Below are 27,002 nucleotides of genomic sequence, written 5' to 3' on the forward strand. Positions count from 1 at the left end.
CAAGTTAGCAAGGGCTGATGGTGTAAGGTAGCTGACATGAGGGTCACAAGTACAAGAGAATCAGCATCAGGAAGAAGAGAGGGAGGAAAGGCTAAGTTGTTAATTCATGTCCTATGACCTCTATTTCAGCATAAACATCTTAAGTCCTATTAAGGACTTTATATTACTAAGCAGGTATTGTTATATTCATGCATATATAGTCCAGGGCTCTTATAGATAGCTGGATATCCTGCACACCCTTGCGTATCGTTTGCATGCTGGCCCTTCACCTCCTGGAGACAGCCAAACTAAAGGGTATTTGGAGAGCTCTAGAATCAACCCTTGACTTAGAGGTACAGCAGTGCATGTTCTTAATTGAAGTCAAAGCAAACTGTCTGCCTTGAGTCCCACTGTGCTCAAAGTACCTGTGGCCAACTCTAGACCACAAATAGAGAATTATTGACAAAGGCTCCTAGGGCCAGGCCTGTGGAAAACTCCTCTAGACAATGCTATGAGGAGCCTGCTCTGCATGCCCAGCAAGGGAGAAGGTGGGTCCATTCTATCTTCTAGGGCCCATTTAGCTCTGGAAGCTCCAGGGCCAATCAGCTGAAGACCCAGGGCAGAGCTGCATCTATGGGAATGAAAGCTCCATGGGGGCAGGTGCTTTGCAGGTGCTTTGTGCCCTATAGTGTCTGGCACATATCCATAAATAAATTGAGTAAATGGAAGCAAGCATACCTACAATACCTACATACCTACAATAGAAGCAGTGATTATGGTTGTGGTGAGCTTATTTATTTACTTATTTATTTTTAATTTAAATTTTAATTTCATTGCAGTTCACATACAGTGTTATATTAGTTTCAGGCGTACAATATAGTGATTCAGCAGTTCTATACAGTACTCAGTGCTCATCATGGTAAGGGTACTCTTGATCCCCTTCACCTAGCTCACCCATCCTCCCACCCTGATGCCCTCTGGTAAACATCAGTTTATTCTCTGTAGTTAAGAGTCTGTTTCTTTTTTTTCTTTTTTTGTCTTTTAATTTTATTTTATTATGTTATGTTAGTCACCATACATTACATCATTGGTTTTTGATGTAGTGTTCCATGATTCATTGTTTGTGTATAACACCCAGTGCTCCACGCAGAACGTGCCCTCCTTAATACCCATCACCAGGCTAACCCATCCCCCCACCCCCCTCCCCTCCAACAACCCTCAGTTTGTTTCCTGAGATTAAGAATTCCCCATATCAGTGAGGTCATATGATACATGTCTTTCTCTGATTGAAGAGTCTGTTTCTTGGTTTTTCTTTCTTTTTTTTTCTTTGCTTGTTTCCTTTGTTTGTTTTGTTTTTTTAAATTCCACATATGAGTGAAGGCAAGTGGCATTTGCCTTTTTCTATCTCACTTAGCATTATACTCTTTAGATCCACCCATGTCATCGCCAATGGCAAGATTTTGTTTTTTTATGACTAAATAATGTTCCATTGTATGTATGTACCATCTCTTCTTTATCTTTTCATCTATTGATGAATGCTTGGGTTGCTTCCATAATTTGGCTATTGTAAATAATGCTGCTATAATATAGGAGTGCATGTATTCCTTTGAATTAGTGTTTTTGTATCTTTTGGGTAGATACCCAGTGGTGTGATTACTGGATCGTAGAATAGTTCTATTTTGAACTTTTTGAGGAAACTCCATTCTGTTTTCCACAGTGGTTGCACCAGTTTGTATTCCCACCAACAGTGTAAGAGGGTTCCTTTTTCTCCACATCCTCGCCAGCACCTGTTGGTTCTTGTGTTTTTGATTTTAGCCATACAGACAGGTGTGAGATGATATCTCATTGTAGCTTTGATTTGCATTTCCCTGATGATGAGTGATGTTGAGGATCTTTTCATGTGTCTGTTGGCCATCTGGATGTCTTCTTTGGAGAAATGTCTGTTCATGTCTTCTCATTTTTAAATTGGACTATTACTAACCCTTTACTGGACATGTCATTTGCAAATATCTTCTCCCGTTTTGTTGGTTGTTTCCTTTGCTATGCAGAAGCTTTTATTTTGATGTAGTACCAGTAGTTTATTTTTACTTTAAATCCCTTCCCTTGGGAGACATATCTAGAAAAATGTTGCTACAGCTGATATCCAAGACATTACTGCCTATGCTGTCTTCTAGGATTCTTGTGGTTTCAGGTCTCACATTTAGGTCTTTAATCCATTTTGAGTTTATTTTTGTATATGGTATAAGAAAGTGGTCCAGTTTCATTCTTTTGCATGAAGCTGTCCAGTTTTCCTAATACCATTTGTTGAAGAGACTATTTCTTTCCCATTTTATATTCTTTCCTCCTTTGTTGAAGATTACTTGATCATATAATTGTGGATTTTCTATTCTATTCTATCAATCTATATGTCTGTTTTTGTGCCAGTACCATACTGTTTTGATTACTACAGCTTTATAATATAACTTGAAGTCTGGAAATGTGATACATCCAGTTTTATTTTTTCTTTTTCAAGGTTGCTTTGATTATTTGGGGTCTTTTGTGATCCCGTTAAAATTTTGGGAGTTTTTTTTTTTGTTGTTGTTGTTCTAGTTCTGTGAAAAATACTGTTGGTATTTTGATAGGGATTACATCAAATGTGTAGATTGCTTTGGGTAGTATAGACATTTTCACAATATTTGTTCTTCCAATCCACAAGCATGGAATGTCTTTCCATTTCTTTGTGTTGTCTTCAATTTCTTTCATCAGTGTTTTATAGTTTTCAGTGTACAAGTCTTTCACTTCTTTGGTTAAGTTTATTCCTAGGTATTTTATTATTCTTGGTGCCATTGTAAATGGGATTGTTTTCTTAATTTCTCTCTCTGCTGCTTCATTATTAGTGTATAGAAATGCAGTGGATTTCTGTACATTTGATTTTGTATCCTGCTTTACTGAATTCATTTATCAGTTCTAGTAGTTTTTTTTAGTGGAATCTTTATGGTTTTCTACATATAGTATCATGTCATTTACAAATAGTGAAAGTTTTACTTTTCCTCACCAATTTAGATGCCTTTTATTTCTTTTTGCTGTCTGATTTGTGTGGCTAAGACTTCCAGTACTATGTTGAATAAAAGTGGTGAGAGTGAACATCCTTGTCTTATTTCTGACCTTGGGGGAAAAGCTGTTAGTTTTTCCCCCATTGAGTATGATGTTTGCTGTGCATTTTTCATATAAGGCCTTTATAATATTGAGGTGTGTTCTGTCTAGGCTATTTTGTTGAGGGTTTTTATCATGAATGGATGTTGTACTTTTTCAAATGCTTTTTCTGCATCTGTTGAAATGATCATATGATTTTCATTGTGGTGAGCTCTTGATGGACAGCTCACATATGAGAGCAGAGAATCAGGCAAGTCCTGTGTCTTGCGTCTCTGTCAGTACAGCATTAGGTATGGTGAGTTCTGCAGAGATGTTAGCAGGTGGAGATGATCAGGAGCAGCCTGCAACAGCAGGGGCAGATGAGGGTTGAGAACCAGGCAGGTGCTTAGGGATATTTGTGTCCCCGGCATATCAGTGATGTTCAGGATCAACCACGCAGAACCTCAGTTTTCTTATCTATAAAATAAGAATAAGACTACTAACTCCTTCACATTTTTTTTGTGAAGATTAAATGACATACTATTTAAGTATAAAGTACTTAGCACAGTGTATGGAAAACTGGGGCCCTAGACAAGCACCTTATTTCTTTCTACCCTCAGTCTAGTGTACTTCCATTGGTGAATGCATTAAGGTGGTTATGACAGTTATTTGACTTAAAGAATATGAGTGACAGTAAATGTAAACTCCCTATGCTGTCAGCCTGAATCAATACATATCAGGAGTAATGATCCATTGACTTCTGGGTAATGAGAGAAAATTATGATGTTGTGACTATATTATGGCTTCTCAGAATTTTTATTGCTCTCCCCATGCATTAATATAATAACAAGAAGTATGAATCATTTGCTTCTGGACTGCAAGAAGCTGCAGGCTGAGGTGTTGATCATTTTATGTCAGAAAGTCATTTCTGAAAGAAAAACAACCAGGACAGTGCTGTGGTGTTTACTGACAAGTACTTTAAATTTGCAGCTGTCTACATTAGGTGATTTGTCTCTGGAATCATTTAGTTCCTGTTTGTGAAAAACACTTGTTATATTAAAAGGGCAGTGTACAAATTCAGTCAAATATGTGTGCTGAAAACAAATTTTAAAATAGGAAAAATGTGCATTATTTTCACAAACATTTTTTTGTGCCTAGTATGTACCAAACTGGGTTCTAGGCATTAGAGTATATATATATTCATATCACACATTTCCTGTCATCCAGACATTCATGTTTTAGTGGCATAGAAAACCAAATAAATGAGTGATTGGAAGGCAATAGGGTAAATAATAAGTTTAATGATATGATGGAGGAGAGTAAATCTTAACAGAGACTTGAAAAACCATGGCAGATGGTGTCCTTTAATGTTAAAGGTTGATCAAGAATTACCTCTACATAAAGGAGAGATGGTGTGAGCAAATTCATAGGTGAGAAATAACATGGTGTTGGGATAGGGAGAAGAAGCAGCTAGAATGAGTTTGCTATTGCATATGTTGCAAGGCCTGGGATATAAGGGGACGCATATGGAGAAGGAGGAAGAATTTAGGTAACAGTTGGACTTGCGTGTTATGTTGGGAAATGTTCTTTATATTTTTAAGTGAACTCTATTGAAGCCATGGGTAGCCCTTTGAGAGTTTTCAGCAGAAATAATACATGATCGTATTTATTTATGTTACACAATGTAACAGGCAAAAAGGAGGATGATACTGAAATATTGCTGGGCTAAAGCTGATTGGACACTCAACTCAGACAGATTCCCCTGTGATCATCTCTAGCCATTACTGGTCAGTGTTCCTCTTCCTTTTTGGTTTCTTGTGGAGAGTACCATTGAGTAACATTCTGAATTCTCTTTCATTTTAAAGATCTCTAATATTATCTTTGGGGGATAAATGATGTTTATACGATTTACATATCCATAGTCACTTATTGAGGTTTTATGTAGTTTTAAGAATGTACAAAATTATCTGAAAAGGTTGTTAAAATATTCCTCCCTTTTTGTGTGTTTTTTGAAGCTAGATTTTTTTATCATCTATTTTAACATAAACAATACATCATGACAGATTTAATGTAGAACGGATATGACAATTCAGCTATCTTCTCTCAATTCAGACATTAAAGGACTTGCAAAAAATGTGAAATAATGTCATTCTACTTGAAATTTTTTGTTTCAGAAGATATATTTTTAATAAAAATTTATTATTTATGTTAGCATGTAGTAGGTCTATTTTTCAAATGAATGAGTAAATAAGTATTTCTAAAAATTCTGTTTTAATTTCTAATACAGACAACACCAATAGATATAGTTTATGTAAAAACTGCTCTTTGAGGTCCTCAATATTTTTTAAGAGTGTGAAGGGTTTCTGAGAATAACAAACAAAACAATTGAGAACCATGGTGCCAGAACAACCACATGATTGAAATCTTATATTTCGTTCAAATTTCACTTCTAAAATAACTTTTTATTTATGTTGTTCACCAGTTTCCCTAAGGCAGAAGCAACTACTTTTCCATTGTTAAGTCTCATCACACTTTATTTGTACAAATTCACTCACCACATTTATTAGGCTATTTTTTAACACTTTTTAAATTTCCTATTTCAGTGTAAGCTTCATGAGGGTGGAATCTATGTCTGATTTATCTTTGTGTCTCCCAATATATCTATCACAGTTGTAGAGTTAAATAAATCCTAGTTCAGTGAACACAACACATGAAAATGAGCACATGAAAATTTGCATTGCCAGGAATACTCATATTGGTATCTGAGTCATGCTTCTTCACTATATTTCTTCACCAGATTTGGATTCAGGATGGTGGGTATATCACGCTTTTTCTTGTCCCATGTTTCTTTTCTAAAAAACAAAAACAAAACCAAAAACAAACCCCAAACCAAAACATTCTGAGTAGTTTTAGTATCAGATATTATTTCTCAAATTAATCAGAAGAGAAAGTATCAGTGCCCAAGAGTCTCTGGGAAACCAGCCAATATCTAAGGAATCTATACTTTTAGTTACTGCAGACCCTATATGATAGAGAAATGCAGAGGGAAAAGGGGAAACAATATTTTCATTTATTGCAATTACATACAATTTTCCCTCCCATATCCACATTCTTAATGACAACTTATTAAGTTTTCATTAACCAGGAATCATTAATGACTTCTTAATAAGGGGTCATGAACATAATTAAATAAAAAATTAGGGGCACCAGTGAACACCAAGAGACAATTTAAAGGTGTTAATTAAGTGTCATCTTAAAAAAGAAACTTCATTTCCCCTCTCTTTATTTAAAGCAGTTGTTGACATTCTTTACATGGACCTGAATCTGGTTTTTAGATAGAAAACAAAAAACTGAAAGAAATTTCAGTTGAGAATCCTAAGGTAATAATGCTTGTGTTTTCACTTCAGTAAAAACACAAGCGTTCTCATCAATTTGCTCAATCATATGCAAGCAGTTGGGTAGACCTTAGGATCATGCGGACCAGTAGTATAAAAAGGTAGATGGAAGGTAGTCCATCACTGCAAGAAATTGTTTCTTGGACTCTAACTCGTTGCTGTATTTTTTTCAATGGAATAAAAAGTTATTTTCTTGGTACAAATTCAATCTATGAATGTCTGATTTCTGTGCTTGCTGCAGTGTTTTATCGTAAGAGAGAACAATAAGGACCACATAACACATCGTCAATAGGTCTTTGTTCCCTCAGAGAAACAAATAAACTTTTCTTCCAGGAAACACCTCTTCACCTCAAAGTGGTGCTTATGGAATTGCCAAGACCTAGGTGTAGTTGGCTATAGTTGAATAGTTCTTCCAGATCCTTTCTTGCTAGAAAGAGTCATGTGCCACACATAGAGGAAAACCAAATGTTAAAATATGAGGAAAAGTGGAATATTGGCACCAAAAAAAAGCCTCTGAGGAAAAGGCCGTCATGATCACCTGAGGTGTGAGGTGACTACTGAGTTGAAAACTTAGATTTGCCTTTTCTCTATTTTATTTTTCCCAGTTGGCAGCAGCCAATATGACTTTTTAGGCCAGTTAACTTGATCATGTCATTTTTCTCCCTTAAATTCATTGATCATTTTTCACTGCCCTGAGGATAAAATACTAAATGTTAACATGACTCCCGAGCCTCCTTGATCCAACCTGGCCCCTGGCTCCACTTCCATTTCTCATCTCATTCATTGGACTTTATAAAAAATATTCTCAAAACTGCCTCAAAGCCTTCACACAACTCTTTTCTCCTTTAAACATCTCTTCTTTATCGTCCACATCTGGGACAGTTCCTGTTTCTTCTTCAAGTCTCAGCTTAAATGTAATTTCTTAAGTGAGGGATTCCCTAAGCCCTCAATCTAAACTAATTTCTCCAAGTTTCATCATACCCTTGCATGTTCCTTTATAATTATTTATCAAAATTTCTAATTATATATTCACTAATGCATTTAGTTCCCCCACTGAGAGGAGCTTACAGCCCAGTGATTCTTATCTAGTATTTTTTTAAATTTATTTTTATTTTTATTTTTTTTATCTAGTAAGTATTTAACATGTCTTTTGTGATTGAAAAAAATTTTAGTTCATAGACTTCCAAATGATCATGCTGCATATCAGCAGTGTTTAACTCACCATTCTCATGGAGATCCATAAAAAGTTAAAGCCTGGCAAACTTTCAGATTGAAGAGAAGAAAACATTCCAAATTCCAGTGAAAGGTTACCAACCACATTGACCAAGGGGATGAACTCAACATCTTTTTCTTGTTAATTTTCCTGCACTTCCCTGAACTCTTGAGGAAGGCAGGAAGTTTCTTTGCCTCAAGCATTATTTTATTCAGGTAGCACCATCTGGGAGTATAGGTAGCTACCATGTCCCACCAGACCACTTTTTTTGGTACCCACAAAAATAACGTCTCTCCAGCTACAAACAGGTTCTTTCTTTTCCAAATCCTTGCAGAGACCACATTTCTAACACACCGGTATGGCCGGGGTTTGAGATTGCTGACCAGTGCCAAATGAACCATGAGTCCTCCACTGCACTATGAAGAAGTCTGAAGTCAGGAAGAGCTCTGTAAACACACTGTGCGGTGCGGTCTTTTGTAGGCAACCCTTGCGCAGGAGGAGCTATTTTTCTTAAAGTCAATTCCTGATTCTGGTTTCCTAATTCCACTTTTGAGCAGCTTCTCTGCGCTGTTAATGTGTTTTCGAGAAGAGAGAAGGCCCTTCTGAAAATGATGTAACTATCCCTCTTCACTAAATAAATTCTTTGATCTTGCCTCTTTGTCTTGATTTGGACTTTCATGTTGAATCATCTATTTTCCCTTGGTTTTTCTAATTAATTTGCTAGGCTAAGTTAGTGCCAAATAAATAATGAGTTTCCAAATTAGCTGACACCATAATGGAACAGAGATTTAATTAATTTACTGTCAGGGGCTTTCTACAGACAATTCTAAGTTTATAGCATAAAATGATGGTATTTATTAATGTGGAAAGTTTTCTTATTTTAATGGGTTATTTTAATAACCAGACTTTAATAGGGAGAATTTCTTGTTCTCATCTATGTAAACAGCAGGATTCAGGTCAGGCGAAGACCACACTGATATTTAGTACATTTAATTTTTCATGAAGTCCCTTGATTTCACTTTATGTGGTATTAAGAATGGTAGATAACTCTCTCGACAATAATAGGTTAAATATTCATGATGATTTTAGTAATTATTACTTACATATTAGAGGCATAAACCTCCTCTGTATGGACCACATCTATTTGTTCCTGTGGATTCCTAATTCTATGAGGAACGGGAACAATCAGAGGAGGGCCAGGGAGGGGCAGAGACTCCTGTTGTTTGGGTATATGGGTGATACTGCTTACACTTGTACTTTCTAGTAGCAGGGAGAAGAATGGCTTCCATACTTTTGAAATAACGAATCATTAACTGCTCATCAGTCAATATCCTCTTCATTCATATCAGAAAGCAGTAGTTGAGGGTCTTTCTGACCCTCTCTAACCCTTTGCCTACTACTCTTCTATACCCAGTGATTTATATTTGAGGTAAAGAGAGAAACAGCAGGTTCAAAAAAGTACCAATTCAACCCACTAGACATGTTATCAAATTTTCAAAAAAATTCTGGGCTATGTTAGTTAGCTACATGGCAGGTCTGAAATCCTCTTAGCAGATGCTTCAAATGAGCCAGAGAAGAACAAAACCATTGCATTGTAGGCCAGCCTGCCAGTGTACTCCCTGGAATCTGAGCCAATAATTCACGCAGGGTGATGCTACTTACCCAATTGTTTCATGCTCTTTCCCTCACATTGATCATGAGAAATATCTCCGGCTCCAGGAAGCTTCAAAATTAAAGAATGAAGACTCTAAGACCTCACTGGCTGGACACTCATCATCTCATGCCTTGTATCCACGTAACTTATAAAAGTGTTTTATTCTTTAAATCAGCATAAATTATATGAGAGAAAAAATTTCTTCCTGATATTTTTCATGTTGAAACGTACCTAATGTTGGCTTTGCCAGGAAGAATGTGGAGAGCAGTAGCATTTCTATAGTCAGTACTCACAGTCTGAAGAGACTCTGAGTATAAAATGCAAATATGAAAAATTGGTCAGAGACTTATCTCTAGTTTCCATGGAAATTAGCATATTTACCTAAAGGGTGATACAGGATAAAATTTCAGGATCAGTGTCAGCCAATGCAATCACTTTGCTTTTAGAAACATAATATAGATGTTGAAGTTAAAGACTGAAGAGAAACTAATGTCTGAAGTTTCAAAAAAGATGTCATAGAATCATAGTAATAATTATTTTAATAAATGAAGTTTAAGGAAACTCCTAGGCATAAATGGCAGAGACTGGTTGGTGAAAATATTAATGTAAGATCTTCCTCTTTTCCTAAACACAGTGGAAGATTAAATCAATTATTTGAGCAGGCAGTCACTAAGGACTGTAATGAAAACAGAATGAAACCATTTAAACAAACACACATTTAGGACTTAAAACAAATGAAAGCAAGATCTTCCTTAATGAATTTGCCTGATTCCCTAAAATGGGCATTAATGGTTGTTAGAATTTAGTTTCACATAAAATTGTAATGTTGATAGCTGAATGAGGCCTTAGAGAAACTCTACATTGATGCTCCCCATACCTGGCTGATTATGGAATCATCAACACCAGTGCCTCCTAAACTTTAATGTGTATTCAAATCAAATTCAAATAGGGGGACTTGTTAAAAATGAATATTCTGATTCAGTAGGTCTGGGGTGAGGCCCGATATACTGCATCTCTATCACACCCCTAAGGGACACTAATATTACTGGTCTGTGCACCATACTTTGGATAGCAAATATGTAAAGATCTATGCAAAAATACAGATTCTGATGTCTCCAAGAGATTCCATCTTAGTGCACTAGAACTTGAAAAGTTTCTTATTGTATAGGTGAGGAAACTGAAATTCAAAGAACTATAGTGACATCACGGGTAACAAGATAGTGATCAAGCCAACAGTATGCCAAAGGTCCCCAACCCCTGTCCCTTGCTATTTCACTTACACAACAATGTCTCCCATATAATGGGAACCTTCAACGTTTTATAGTCAGGATGTGCCACCTGTGCATTTGCATAGGGCTCTACGCTAAGAAGGGTCCCATGTTTAGGGTTTAATGCTCTATGCCTGAAATCTCTAAATTCATAATAATTTTATCTTTGAATTTGTTTATAATTGAAGTTCAGTGCGACACTGGAGCACACGTAGAGGGAGGGACTGGGATTGTGGCTCACATGTGGTCTTGCCTCCTGCAGTTTCCCCACCTCTCTAAAATAGATTATTAGCCACCTGCTCCCCATCCCTGGTACCCCAGGCTCTACTTGGCTTTCCTCTACACACCTCTGGCCTGACTGCTCTAGTGTCCATCAGGAGCAGTGGCCAGTTTGAATTGGTGAAGGGAGGTTCATGTCCCTCTAGCATCTGGATTGTCCCTCTGGAGACCTGGGTGTGCATGGGGGGAGAATTAGGGTTGAGAGTCTCCTGTGGTGTTCCAGGGAAGGGCATGATGGCAGTGTCCCCACACCAGGCTAACAGTGCAATGATTGTTTGGCAGGTGGTTTGACAGGGGCCTCTCAACTATCTCTATCCAAGTACCATACATGTCTTAGAGCACAGATTTTGATTCCTTGGGGTTGCCTACTTGTGAATTGGGAAGGTGGCTGATGGGAAGGGGAGATTGATATCCCCACCTTTGGCTTGGGCCCTAAATTTTCTTTTTGCATTAGGCTTCACCATTTACATAGCTGGCCCTCTTTACAAGATTGTATGGCAGACCAATTCTCTAAAAGGACTGCTGCCAGAGAATATCCTGGGAATATCCTCAAGGGTCTTCCCTTTTTATAGACTACTCTCAGATGGCGACGAGATTATTGACTTAAACTATTGAAGCCTTTAAACTTACTACTGTAATTAGTCTTTTTACAGTGGTGTAACTGTTGGTTTACATTTTGAATTTGTGCTTAATTGTTTGGAATGAAGTACAGAGTGAGCCAGGTGGGTACATCTGGTGGTTGGTTGCATTGGGAAAGGAAGCACTGCTCTTCCCATTAGGAATGTCTTGTCAGGGCGCTGTCCTGTGGCAGGAATTGCAGCCTCTTCCCTTGTACGAAATGATGAGATGGACTTTAGGGGACCCACCAGCTGCCATGACAGATTTCTCCCATCTTTCACCCTTGTCAGATAGGAAGAAATTTTTCCTTGGTGCAAGGTTCAGAATTCTAGCTGGACTGAGAATTAAATTTACAGGAGACAGATTAACAGGAAAAAATAAAATTTAATTTTGTACTTACAGGGAATCCATACAGACATGAAATTCTAAAGTCAGGGGTCCCTAGGTGGCTCAGTTGTTAAGGGTCTGTCTTGGGCTCAGGTCATGGTCCCGGGGTCCTGGGATGGAGCCCCACATCGGGCTCCCTACTCAGCGGGAAGCCTGCTTCTCCCTCTCCCACTCCCCCTGCTTGTGTTCCCTCTCTCAGTGTGTCTCTCTCTGTCAAATAAGTAAAATAAAAAATTCCAAAGTCAGGCAAAACGGCTCACATAACATCCTGAGCTAAGGAGAGGGGTGGGGTCTGAGAACACAAAGGGGAGGAAGGTCATCAGCAAGAAGGTAAGAGAGGTTTGGGAAAACCAAGTGTGTCTTGTTATAGAGATAGTTTCTTAGGTAAAAAGGAGTCTCTTAAATGATCTCTTCATGGTACAGGATCCCCTTTGCAATGTAAATTTAGGCAGTTGAGGGGGTAATAAAGAGCAAGGTAGAATGCCAGAAATAGCTTTATAATCTGAGCCACAATCAGAAAGAATACAAGGGTCTAACTACCAGACTGTTCAACAGAATACATCCTCAGAGGTGAGGTGATTTTTTTTCCCCCTCACTAAAATGTGTAACAGTATCCATGTTTCTGCCTAAAGGAGACATTGTCACTGAATTTCTGAATGCAATCAGATAATGTCTCGTCACTTCAATACACATAGAACAAAGAGAATGAAGAAAACAGAAGATAGGAACTGGCCAGCAACAAAGAGAAACTTCTAGAGTAAATAATGATTAGAAAGTGGCATTAACAGGGCATTTTTGGTGGTGGGGAGATTCTCCTTAAGTATATTATTAGGGGCATCTGGGTGACTCAATTGGTTAAGCTTCTGATCTCTTGATTTTGGCTTGGTCGTTATCTCAGGGTTGTGAGATCAAGCCCTGTGTTAGGCTCCGTGCTCAGGGGGGCATCCGCTTGAGATATTTTTCCTCTGCCCCTTTCCCACCCCTCACTGCTCCCACATTGGCTTGCATGCGCTCTCTTGCGCACTCTCTCTCTCTCTCAAATAAATAAATAAAAGAAAAAGAATATTATTAGTAGGGGTGCCTGGGGGCTAACTCAGCCAGAAGAGCGTGTGACTCTTAATCTCAGGGCTGTAAATTTGAGCCCCACGTTGGGTGTAGAGATTACTAAAAAAAAATAAACTTAAAAAAATTATTAGTTAAGTCTTGTATCTAAAGCAAAGTTAAGAGTAATTACAAATTATTGAGACTGAGAAAATTTCAAACAATGATAAAGGACCTGACACAAAAAATGACCTTCAGGCACAGAACAATGTGCAACAGGAACAGTGAGGGACCCACCGAGAGAGGATGAGCAGCACTGGGGGACACAAGCCGGGAGTTAAGGCTAAAGCCAAAGATGACCAATCTCAAAGCCACACCTGACTTTAAGTCCTAGCTAATCACTCAGAGGGCGGTAATTTGTATTTTACGTGAGAAATGCTGCAATTCAAGTTGTTTTTAATTATCTTATTAACTACATAATAAGCACTATGTGATTCACATTCTACATTGAGTGTTTATCATTTAAGAAAATTCCTGGGGTGCCTGGGTGGCTCGGTCGGTTAAGCATCTGCCTTTGGCTCAGGTCATGATCCTGGGGTCCTGGGATCGAGCCCCGCGTCGGGCTCCCTGCTCAGTGGGAAGCCTGCTTCTCCCTCTCCCTCTGCACCTTTGCTCCTGCTCTCTCTCTCTCTCAAATAAATCTTAAAAAAAAAAAAAAAAAGAAAGAAAGAAAATTCCTCCATGCAGTCTTGTCAAAGACAAATGATCCGGAAGGATCACACTTGATTACTGTCAGCAAAAATTTTGTGCCCAGGGAGGTAAGTAGATTCTCGTGGAATGTATTCATTCTGTGGTATCGTGTTAAGCACTGCACAATGCCTCTCCATCAAATGGCCTTTTATTTATTGAAATGGGCACCATGGTGTTGGTCTCTGCGAACACAATTATAGAACTGAGTTGTTGAAAATTCTATGTCTGGATCAGTTGGCCTCTGAAAGTACAACAGAAATGGGAGGACCACTTGGTGCAAAGGGTTTAGTGGGGAAAAGGAGGACCCCCAGGAACCCCTTGCAAATCTGTGCGCTTCGGTAGTTTCCCATCACTCTTAAAGCTCAATGAGGAAGACGTTTCATTTACATAGAAGTACAGCAGGTTCCAGAATTGTGGTGAGAAAGTATAATCTTTATTTATTTATTTTAAAGATTTTATTTACTTATTTGAAAGAGAGAGACACAGTGAGAGAGGAAACACAAGCAGGGGGAGAGGGAGAGGGAGCGAGCAGGCTTCCCGCTGAGCAGGGAGCCTGATGCAGGGCTCTATCCCAGGACCCTGGGACCATGACCTGAGCTGAAGGCAGACGCTTAATGATTGAGCCACCCAGGTGCCCAAGAAAGTATAATCTTTAATAAACACAAGCTAAAGACCCTCAAAGTCAGTTGATACTACAAGGAAAAGAATGCATGAAATTCTGGAATGTATTCTTGACTCGCTCCACGTTAGTGTTTTGCCATTTGTTTGGGTGAAAAGAATCTGTATGGCATTTGAATAACTTTCTTGTAGGACTATTTTTTTCAAGTTTTTTATTGGGAATGCCTGCTAAAAAGATGACAGCATATGTGGATGTAATCATAAACTTTTTCTTATTTAATCTATATACTTGATTCATTATATGAAAATGAACCATCCTTATATTTCTTTTTCTTTTGTTTTAAAGATTTATTCATTTATTTTAGAGAGAGTGGGAAGGGGCCGAGGGAGAGCGAGAATCTCAAGCAGAGCGTGGAGCCTGATATGGGGTTCGATCTCATGACCTTGAGATCATGACCTGAGCTGAAATAAAGAGTCAGCTGCTTAACGGACTGAGCCACCCAGGTGCCCCCATCCTTATATTTCTGTAATAAACTATACACATTTTTCCTTGATATATTACTATTTATATCATACTATAATCCTATATTATACTATTTACATTACTAATATTTTCAAAACTGAATGTTATTGGGAGTTTTGCATCCTTTTAAGTAAGTAGCTATAATTAATCACTTAAACAAATCCTGGCATTAGAATTATGCTGGCTTCATGAATAAGGTGAGGTCTTTTATTTTCTCTAGCCAGGAATAATTTAAACATTATGAAATTATCAGTTCTGTATCTGTGAACTCGTAGACTATTGGTACTTTTTAAAGGGTGGTTCTAAAGGTTCTAAAAATCTCATTTCTCATAACTTTTGACACATCTCTTTAAATTTTCCATTTTTTTCATATGTCAATTTAATTTATTGAGGTATACTTGACATATAACATTATATTAGTTTCAGGTATACAACCTAATGATTTGATACTTGTATATCTTGCAAAATGATCACCACAGTAAGTCTAGTTACCATTTGTCACCCTACAGAGCTACAATTTTTTTCCTTTTCCATTTTTTTTGTGATAATGGACTTTTCAGAGATCAATGTTAGTAAATCATTTTTCTCTACATTTTCAAATTTGTTATTCTATATTACATGTGATGTTCTTATTATCCCAAATTTTCTTACAACCATAGTTTGTTTCCTTTCTCCTTCTTAATCTTGTATGTTTTTGACCTCTTTTCTTAATCAGGCACACAGCAGTTTTTCTGTTTTGTCTTTTCAAAAAGTTTTATAATCTATTATTTCTACTATTTCTATTATGTTTTTGTTTTCTTTTCCATGAATTTTGTGTTTTACCATTATCTAGTCTCTCTTCCACGCTTCTTTTGGTTTATCTTACTGTTCATTTTATTAATTTCTTGATCAATTTCCTTATATTTTTGTCTTTGTTAGTATTTTAAAGCTATACATTTCCTCTGAATATAGCTTTTGCTGTATTTACCATATATTTTGTAATTTTCTCTTTGATACACGAACGTTGAAAGGTGTTAATCTTTTTGGTAATATATTTATAATGTACCTTTGATTGCATTGTTATCAGGGCGTATGACCTATAAGATCTCCACTTTTAAGATATAAAGGTTCTTTTTCAATCAAATGCATGATATTCTTTCATAAATAGATATAAGAAAAATGGATGGTATATGTGCATGTTTATGCATATATACACACACATTTATATGTGAATATGCACCCATATTTTATCACTGTTATGTATTTTCTCAGTTTCCTTCCCCAATTTTTTACCTTTGACCTGCAAATAAAATAATTTTATTAACTTTACACTATAATTTTATTTTTATCATGATCTCCTTACATTTCTAATATAAGGATGTATATATACCTCTTTTCCTACTGGGTACTACATGCTGGGTTATGATTGATACAATAACATGAATTATGCCTATTATAATTTTAAAACATCCCTCTTTACACTACTAACTGCTTAAATTTTATATCTAAGCTTTTCTAATGACATATTGACATTCTTACCTTTTCTTATGTTTGCATTTGCCGGGTATCTCTTGATTTATCCCATCTTTTTAAAAAATATTTAATTAATTTATTTATTTGAGAGAGAGAATGAGATAGAGAGAGCATAAGAGGGGGGAGGGTCAGAGGGAGAAGCAGACTCCCTGCTCAGCAGGGAGCCGATGCGGTACTCGATCCCAGGACTCCAGGATCATGACCTGAGCCGAAGGCAGTCGCTTAACCAAGTGAGCCACCCAGGCACCCTTATCCCATTATTTTCAACTGTTCTCTATCCCTTGGTCTGAAGCAAATTTCTTGTGAGTGGCATGTTGCTTGATTTTGTTTTTTAACCTAATTTGACAGCCTTTGTCTTTTTATGGAAGAATTCAGTTAGATAATTCGGTTTTTAAAATGAACCAGGGCATAGAGGAGAGACTGCCTCTGTATGTTTAAGTAGATTGTGTTCCAAAGATGTAGAAATTGTTGAGGCTGCAGAACTAACTAGCTTCTTATAGAGAAAGGGGTTTCTATAGGAAATGCCCTAAGAACTCCAATTAATTGTTTCACGATTAAGAGAATCACCGGGATTCCCCTGTAACATTTCTCATCAGAGTGTCCTGTGGGGAAGAAAATAAAAAGCTAAACAGGCCAGGAAGCTGAGACAAGAATAATAATAATAATAATAAAAAAATAGTGAGCCACCAGAAAATGTAAGTCATCACTGAGCCAATTAAGGATCGGGAGCTGCAGCAGGATGTCCCAGACAAAACCTATTGGAGGTCAAGTGCAGACAACTAGTGTGAGTTCTTGCACAGCTAATTTTTCCCTGGTTGCCAACTGAGTAACACACAGGGAGGCATCCTCCTACCACTCACCCTCCCTGTTAACAGGCAGAAACATTGCAGGCTGCAAAAATAATAAGGAATGACAAAAGCAGGGTTGGATCCAGGTTTTGTGAAGACTGAAGCTTAAGCTAATTGGCGGTGGGGGGGCACTCGTCAAGAAAAAGGAATACAAAATTAGGTACAAATTTGAATATTTATAGAGATAAGAAAAGGAATCACAAGAAATGATCCATGTCCTTAGAGATTCAGGTCTTTCTTCTTAGATCTTTTTTGGATAAACGACCAGAAACCCTCACATCATAATGTTGCCTGATTGTATCTGAGTGTTCCTTTTCCATGTGGAACACTGCACAACTCTCAGCTCTGGCAGGGACTATGTGAGTAAGAAGCCCTGAAGATTAAGCACAATTAGCCTCAAGGTAAATCCGCCTCTGGCCAAGAAGTTGGCTTCTATAGGAGTAGGAAGTATAGGCTATATGTGCTTAGCTCAGGCTAACGCTGGCAGTCGGGCCCAGGAACATAGACGGTGGTCCTAGCAGGATGCAGCCCAGAATCAGTAAACTCAGTTTTACCCATACCAGAGGTCAGGTGATTTGAGGACTTGGGTGTCAATGCCTAATTTCCGAATCCTTACAGTTGGTGAAGGTAAGCCCTATTGATTATCAGAGAAACAGAGTGGGAGAAGAGTATCCCTGGGAAAAAAATACATTGGGTAGCAAGATATCATGAATGCTGAGCATTTGGCAGCATCACTCACTTTCCAAAAATGGTGGGATTAAATACCATAAAGAGAGAGGAGTTGAATTGAAAGACAATTTGGTAGTCCAGGAGCAAGATGGCGGAGGAGTAGGAGACCTAAATTTCATCTGGTCCCAGGAATTCAGCTAAGTAGGTATCAAACCATTCTGAACACCGACAAACTCAACAGGAGATCAAAGAAAAGAATAGCAGCAATTCTATGAACAGAAAAGCGACCACTTTCTGGAAGATAGGACGTACGGAGAAGTGAATCTGAGGCGTACTATGGGAAGATAGACTGCGGGGGGAGGGAGTCTCTGTCAGCCAGCCACCAGAGAGTGATAGAGCAGCAGAGCACAAAATCAGAACTTTTAGAAATTGTCTCCACTGAGGGATGTCACTCCAGTGGCTAAGTGGTGGGTGGAACCCTCGCTGAAACAGTGTGGTCTCAGGACCCTCAGGGTCACAGAAAGACCGGGGGTGCCTGAGTGCGGCAGAGCTACCAGGTATTGCAGAGCGGGGAAGCCAGCTGCAGAGACAGAACCAAAGAGTGGGCTCTCAGCTCAGGGTTGCCATAAACTGTGATCTGCGGCACAGTCGGGCCACTGCTCTTCCAGCAGGGACCCAACAAACGGCAGATCCAGGGAGACTCCCCTTCCTCCCCTGGGAGGAGCATCAGGGGAGCACACCTCAGGAATCTGCTGGGTTTGGAGACTCCAAATGGGGTCGTGTGCCAGAGATAGAAATGCTCAGTCATAGGCCGGTGAGCACAGAGTGGGGCCAGAGACGGGAGAGATGGGAGTGATTACAGCTTTTCTCTGGGGGCGCACTGAGGAGTGGGGCCCCAAGTTCTCGGCTCCTCCGGCAGAGATTGGGAGGGTACCATTTTCACTCTCATCCTCCAAAGCTGTACGTAAAGCCTGCAGGGAACAAAAGCTACCAAGTGGTGCCTAGGTGGCTCAGTCATTAAGCATCTGCCTTCGGCTCAGGTCATACTCTCAGGGTCCTGGGATTGAGCCCCTCATCGGGCTTCCTGCTCAGTGGGGAGCCTGCTTCTCCCTTTCCCATTCCCCCTGCTGGTGTTCCCTGTCTCGCTGTGTCTCTCTCTGTCAAATAAATAAAATCTTAAAAAAAAAAAAAAAAAGGCTACTGAGAGCTAGAGCAAACCAGAGCAGATGACATAGCCTGGACCCTGGCAAGGGTGGTGCAATTACACCTCTGGCAAAGACACTTGAAAACCACTGTAACAGGTCCCTCCCCCAGAAGATCAGCAAGAACAGCCAGCCAAGACCAAGTTTACTGATCAAGGAGAGTGGCAGAACTCTAGCACTAGGGGAATACAGCACATAGAATTCATGGCTTTTTCCCCATGGTTCTTTAGTCTTTCAAAGTTAATTTTTTTAATTTTCTTTTTTTCGTTTCCTATTTTTTATTGAATTTTTCTTTTTCCCTTTTTCAGCCAACATCTTATCAATCCCCTTTTTAAAAATCTTTTTTATTTTTCATTTCTAGAGTCATATTCTATCCCTTCATTGTAGTTAACCTTATTTTCGGTGTATATATAATCTGTTCTCTCTTTAAAATTTTGGGATACAGTTTCTTCTAACAGACCAAAATATACCCTAGATCTCTAGTGTATGGTTTTGTTGTAGTCTCCTGCCTAATCACATTCTCTCCCTTTTACTTTTTTTTTAATTTCTCTTCTTTCTTTTTTCAACCAATGTCTTATCTTATCAATTCCTTTTATAAAATCTTTTATAATTTTCATCTTTACAGTCATATTCCATCCCTTCATTGTATTTACCCTTATTTTTGTACATATCTGTTTATCTTTCTTTAAAATTTTGGGAGGCACTTTCTTCTAACAGACCAAAATGCACCCAAAATCTAGTGTGTGGCACTGATCTATGCACCAACCTGATCATATTTGATCATATTCCTTTTTTTTTTTCTTTCTCTTTTTTCTTTCTTTCCCTTTCTTTTCCCCTAGTTTCGGGTCTCTTCCGATTTGTTTAGTATCTGTTTTTCTGGAGTCGTTGTTACCCTGTTAGCATTTTGTTCTCTCATTCATCTATTCTCCTCTGGACAAAATGACAAGATGGAAAAAAATCACCTCAAAAAAAAGAACAAGAGGCAGTACCGACGGCCAGGGACCTAATCAATGCGGACATTAGTAAGGTGTCGGAACTAGAGTTCAGAATGACGATTATAAAGATACTAGCTGGGCTTGAAAAAAGCATGGAAGATACTAGAGAAACTCTTTCTGGAGAAATAAAATAACTAAAATCTAACCAAGTTGAGATCGAAAAGGCTATTAATGAGGTGCAATGAAAAATGGAGGCTCTAACTGCTAGGGTAAATGAGGCGGAAGAAAGAATCAATGATACAGAAGACCAAATGATGGAGAATAAAGAAGCTGAGAAAAAGATAAACAACTACTGGATCACAAGGGCAGAATTCGAGAGATAAGTGATACCATAAGATGCAACAATATTAGAATAATTGGGATCCCAGAAGAAGAAGAAAGAGAGAGAAGGGCAGAAGGTATATTGGATCAAATTATAGCAGAGAACTTCCCTAATTTGGGTAAGGAAACAGGCATCAAAATCCAGGAGTCACAGAGAACCCCTCTCAAAATCAATAAAAATAGGTCAACACCCGACATCTAATAGTAAAACTTGAGTCTCAGAGACAGAGAGAAAATCCTGAAAGCAGCTCGGGAGAAGAGATATGTAACCTACAATGGTAGAAACATTAGATTGGCAACAGACCTATCCACAGAGACCTGGCAGGCCAGAAAGGACTGGCAAGATATCTTCAGAGCACTAAAGAAGAAAAATATGCAGCCAAGAATACTAAAGCCAGCTAGGCTGTCGTCGAAAATAGAAGGAGAGATAAAAAGCTTCCAGAACAAACAAAAACTAAAGGAATTTGCAAACACGAAACCAGCCCTCCAAGAAATATTGAAAGGGGTCCTCTAAGCAAGGAGAGAGACTAAAAGTAACATAGACCAGAAAGGAGCACAGACAATATACAGTAACAGTCACCTTACAGGCAATACAATGGCACTAAATTTGTATCTTTCAATAGTTACCCTGAATGTAATTGGGCTAAATGCCCCAATCAAAAGACACAGGCTATCAGATTGGATAGAAAAACAAGACCCACTGATATGCTGTCTGCAAGAGACTCATTTTAGACCCAAAGACACATCCAGATTGAAAGTGAGGGGGTGGAAAATCATTTACCGTGCTAATGGGACATCAAAAGAAAGCTGGGTGGCAATCCTTATATCAGACAAATTAGATTTTAAACCAAAGACTATAATAAGAGATGAGGAAGGACACTATGTCTTACTTAAAGGGTCTATCCAACAAGAAGATCTAACAGTTGTAAATATCTATGCCCCTAACATGGGAGCTGCCAATTATATAAGGCAATTAATAACAAAATCAAAGAAACACATCGACAACAATACAGTAATAGCAGGGGACTTTAACACCCCCCTCACTGAAGTGGACAGATCATCTAAGCAAAAGAGCAGCAAGGAAATAAAGACTTTAAATGACACACTGGACCAAATGGACTTCACAGATATATTTATAACATTCCATCCCAAAGCAATAGAATACACATTCTTCTCTCGTGCCCATGGAACATTCTCCAGAATAGATCACATCCTAGGTCACAAATCAGGTCTCAACCGGTACCAAAAGATTGGGATTATTCCCTGCATATTTTCAGACCACAATGCTTTGAAACTAGAACTCAATCGCAAGAGGAAAGTCAGAAGGAACTCAAATCCATGGAGGCTAAAGAGCATCCTACTAAAGAATGAATGGGTCAACCAGGAAATTAAAGAAGAATTTAAAAAATTCATGGAAACCAATGAAAATGAAAACACAACTGGTCAAAATCTTTGGGATGCAGCAATGGCGGTCCTAAGAGGAAAGTATATAGCAATACAAGCCTTTCTTGAGAAACAAGAAAGGTCTAAAATACACAACCTAACCCTACACTCAAAGGAGCTGGAGAGAGAACAGCAAATAAAGCGTAAACCCAGCAGAGGAGAAATAATAAAGATCAGAGCAGAAATCAATGAAATAGAAACCAAAAGAACAGTAGAACAGATCAACGGAACTAGGAGTTGGTTCTTTGAAAGAATTACAGGATTGGTAAACCCTTGGCCAGACTTAGCAAGAAGAAAAGAGAAATGACCCAAATAAATAAAATCATGAATGAAAGAGGAGCTCACAACCAACAGCAAGAAATACAAACAATTATAAGAACATATTATGAGCAACTGTATGCCAGCAAATTAGATAATCTGGACGAAAGGGATGCATTCCTAGAGATGTATAAACTACCAAAAGTGAACCAGGAAGAAATAGAAAACTTGAACAGACCCATGACCACTAAGGAAATTGAAAGAGTCATCAAAAATCTCCCAACATACAAGAGTCCAGGGCCAGATGGCTTCCCAGGAAAATTCTACCAAACATTTAAAGAAGAATTAATACCTATTCTGCTGAAACTATTCCAAAAAGTAGAAATGGAAGGATGACTTCCAAACTCATTTCATGAGGCCACCATTATCTTGATCCCAAATCAGACAAAGACCCCATCAAAAAGGAGAATTACAGACCAATATCCCTGATGAAGATGGATGCAAAAATTCTCACCAAAATACTAGCCAATAGGATCCAACAGTACGTTAAAAGGATTATTCACCATGACCAAGTGGGATTTATTCCTGGGCTGCAAGGTTGTTTCAACATCCACAAATCAATCAATGTGATACAATACATTAATAAAAGAAAGAAAAAGAACCATATGATCCTCTCAATAGATGCAGAAAAAGCATTTGACAAAGTACAGCATCCTTTCTTGATCAAAATGCTTCAGAGTAGAGAGATAGAGGGCACATACCTCAATATCATAAAAGCCATCTATAAAAACCCCACAGCAAATATCATTCTCAATGGGGAAAACCTGAGAGCTTTCCCCTAAGGTCAGGAACATGGCAGGGATGTCCAAACTCATTGCTATTCAACATAGTATTAGAAGCCCTAGCCACAGCAATCAGACAACAAAAAGAAATAAAAGGCATCCAAATCGGCAAAGAAAAAGTCAAACTCTTACTTTTTGCAGATGATATGATACTTTATGTGGAAAACCCAAAGGACTCCACCCCAAAACTGCTAAAACTCTCATACAGGAATTGAGTAAAGTGGCAGGATATAAAATCAATGCACAGAAATCAGTGGCATTCCTATACACCAACAACGAGACAGAAGAAAGAGAAATTAAGTCGATCCCATTTACAATTGCACCCAAAACCGTAAGATACCTAGGAATAAATCTAACCAAAGAGGCAAAGAATCTCTTCTCAGAAAACTATAAAATACTCATGAAAGAAATTGAGGAAGACACAAAGAAATGCAAAAATGTTCCATGCTCATGGATTGGAAGAACCAACATTGTGAAGATGTCAATGCTACCTAGAGCAATCTACACATTCAATGCAATCCCTATCAGAATACCATACACTTTTTTCAAAGAAATGGAACAAATAATCCTAAAATATTTATGGAACCAGAAAAGACCCCGAATAGCCAGAGGAATGTTGAAAAAGAAAAGCAAAGCTGGAGGCATCACAATTCCGGACTTCCAGATCTATTACAAAGCTGTCATCATCAAGACAGTATGGTACTGGCACAAAAACAGACACATAGATCAGTGGAACAGAATAGAGAGCCCAGAAATGGACCCTCAACTCTATGGTCAACTCATCTTTGACAAAGCAGGAAAGAATGTCCAATGGAAAAAAGACAGTCTCTTCAACAAATGGTGTTGGGAAAATTGGACAGCCACATGCAGAAGAATGAAATTGGACCATTTCCTTACACCATACACAAAAATAGACTCCAAATGGTTGAAAGACCTAAATGTGAGACAGGAGTCCATCAAAATCCTAAAGGAGAACACAGGCGGCAACCTCTTCGACCTTAGCCACAGCAACTTCTTCCTAGAAACATCGCCAAAGGCAAAGGAAGCAAGGGCAAAATTGAACTATTGGGACTTCATCAAGATAAAAAGCTTTTGCATAGCAAAAGAAGCAGTCAACAAAACCAAAAGACAACTGACAGAATGGGAGAAGATATTTGCAAATGACATATCAGATAAAAGGCCAGTATCCAAAATCTATCAAGAACTCATCAAACTAAACCCCCAAAGAAAAATCCAATCAAGAAATGGGCAGAAGACATGAACAGACATTTTTCCAAAGAAGACATCCAAATGGCCAACAGACAATGAAAAAGTGCTGAACATCACTCATCATTAGTGAAATCCAAATCAAAACCTCAATGAGATACCACCTCATACCATTCAATGGCTAAATTTAACAAGTGAGGAAACAACAGATGTTGGCGGGGATGCGGAGAAAGGGGTACCCTCCCACACTGTTGGTGGGAATGCAAGCTGGTGCAGCCACTCTGGAAAACAGTATGGAGTTTCCTCAAAAAGTTGAAAGTAGAGCTACCATACAACTCAGCAATTGTGCTACTGGGTATTTACCCCAAAGATACAAATGTAGTGATCCAAAGGGGTACATGCACTGCAATGTTTATAGCAGCAATGTCCACAATAGCCAAACTATGGAAAGAGCCAAGATGTCCATCAACAGATGAATGGATAAAGAAGATGTGGTGTGTATATATATATGTATATATACACACACGCGCGCGCGCACACGTGTGCAGCACAATGGAATATTATGCAGCCTTCAAAAATAACGAAATCTTGCCATTTGCAACCATGTGGATGGAATTAGATGGTATTATGCTAAGCGAAATAAGGCAGTCAGAGAAATATATGTATCATATGATCTCACTGATATGAAGAATTCTTAATCTCAGGAAACAAACTGAGGGTTGCTGGAGCAGTGGGGGTGGGAGGGATTGGGTGGCTGGGTGACAGACATTGGGGAGGGTATGTGCTATGGTGAGCACTGTGAATTGTGTAAGACTGATGAATCACAGACCCGTACCTCTGAGACAAATAATACCTTATATGTTAAAAAAAAAAAAAAGAAGATAGTAGGAAGGGAAAAATAAACGGGAAATTGGAGGGGGAGACAAACCATGAGAGCCTATGGACTCTAAGAAACAAACTGAGGGTTCTAGAGGTGAGGGGGCTGGGGGATGGGTTAGCTGGTGATGGGTATTAAAGAGGGCTCGTAGTGAATGGAACACTGGGTGTTATATTCAAACAATGAATCATGGAACAGTGCATCAAAAACTAATGATGTGTTTATCCTGGATTTAAAGCCATGGAATCAAACAGAAATTTCTGGCGAGGCACCTTCCCAAATATTCAGGCTCTGTCAGGCCTTGCTTCGGAGAGTCTATTACTGTCCACATCTTCCTCTGATCAGCTGGAGAGATTAGAGACCCTTCACCTATAGGTATAGCCTGCATGTGCTGAGGAGTTGAGTGATTTTGAATCTGGTAATACATTAAGAGCTGAATGTCATCTGGAGTGGTGGTAAAATGATATCAGGTGTATTAGTAACACCCAGAATTAGGCTCACTGACCTTCTAAATCTGTGTATCTGGCATGAATCTTGGGGTAGCTTATGTTTGTGTACAGTATCTTCCATGCATGCTTAGTTTGTCTAAATAAGGATTCTCCCTCCATTCCTGATTTGTCTCTACTTCTCTGCTGGGGACCTGAATCCTACTTGGACTAAGTATTGACAACCCACTGAATTACCAGAACCTTCTTCCTGGAGAATGGACCTTATGGCTCAAGCTTTATCTGTGTCCTGCTTCATACTAAATGGACCCCATTCCCCCAAGAGACCCCTAGACCTAAAACCACTTGCAAGAAGAGTTCTGTAGGCAGCGGAGCAAGATGGCGGAGGAGTAGGAGACCTAGATTTCGTCTGGTCTCAGGAATTCAGCTGAATAGGGATCAAACCATTCGGAACACCTACAAGCTCAACAGGAGACCAAAGAAGAGAGTAGCAACAACTCTCTGAACAGAAAAGTGACCACTTTCTGGAAGGTAGGACGTGCGGAGAAGTGAATCCGAGGCGATATTCGGGAGGATAGACGGCGGGGGAGGGGCCTCCGTTGGCCGCTTCTGGCAAGTGCTAGAGCCGCGGAGCACAAAATCGGACCTTTTAGAAGTCGGCTCCGCGGAGGGACGTCGCTCCAGTGGCTAAGCAGGGGGTGGAACCCTCGCGGGACAGTGTGGTCTCAGGACCATTGGGGTCACAGAAAGACCGGGGGTGCCTGAGTGCGGCCAAGCTCCCAGGGATCGGAGCAGGGAAGCCGGCTGCAGAGACGGAGCAGAGTCGCGGGCTCTCAGCTCGGGGTTGCCATAAACTGTGATCCGCGGCCCAGTCGGGGCACGGCTCCTCCAGCAGGGACCCAGCAGGCGGCAGATCCGGGGAGACTCCCCTTCCTTCCCGGGGAGGAGCGGTGCGGGAGCGCACCACAGGGATCTGCTGGGTTTGGAGACTCTGCGCGGGGTCGGGTGCCAGAGATAGCAACGCTCGGTCACAGGCCGGGTGATCACGGAGTGCGGCCAGAGACCGGGGACACGGAAGTGACTGCTTTTCTCTGGGGACACACTGAGGAGCGGGGCCCCGAGTTCTCAGCTCCTCCGGGTGGAGATTGGGAGGCCACCATTTCTGCCCTGGTCCTCCAAGGCTGTACGGAGAGCTTGCAGGGAACAAAAACTCCTGAGAGCAAACCCGAGCAGCTTCCTTAGCCCGGACCCACAAGGGCGGGGCAATTCCGCCTCCGGCAAAGACATTTGGAAACCACAGCAACAGGCCCCTCCCCCAGAAGATCAGCACAAACAGCCAGCAAGCCAAGACCAAGTTGATCGATCAAGGAGAACGGGAGAACTCCAGCGCTAGGGGAATACTGCACATAGAATTCATGGCTTTTTTTTTTTTTTTTTTTACCATGATTCATTATTTCATCAAAGTTAATTTTTGTTGACTGTTTTTTTTTTATTTTTCTTTTTCCCTTTTTTAACCAACATCTTATCAATCCCTTTTAAAAAAAAAA

The 27,002-nt window shown here is 39.3% G+C and overlaps 1 long non-coding RNA gene across 2 annotated transcripts in view; it reads left to right on the forward strand.

The window, feature by feature from the left end:
* The window catches only part of LOC141370685 (uncharacterized), a 329,861-nt gene that overhangs the window by 275,579 nt on the left and 27,280 nt on the right, over positions 1-27,002 (forward strand). The window contains exon 5 of one of the 2 annotated variants that reach the window (XR_012374942.1): positions 8,033-8,303. The exons of the other annotated variant lie outside the window; for it this stretch is intronic. This is a non-coding gene — a long non-coding RNA (uncharacterized lncRNA). Of the gene's footprint in view, positions 1-8,032; positions 8,304-27,002 lie in introns of those variants that run through there. 2 annotated transcript variants of the gene reach the window in all.

This window comes from Callorhinus ursinus, unplaced genomic scaffold, assembly GCF_003265705.2.
Source record: "Callorhinus ursinus isolate GAN/ISIS: 27379988/994484 unplaced genomic scaffold, GSC_fseal_2.0 scaffold42, whole genome shotgun sequence".
Classification (NCBI taxonomy): Eukaryota; Metazoa; Chordata; class Mammalia; order Carnivora; family Otariidae; genus Callorhinus; species Callorhinus ursinus.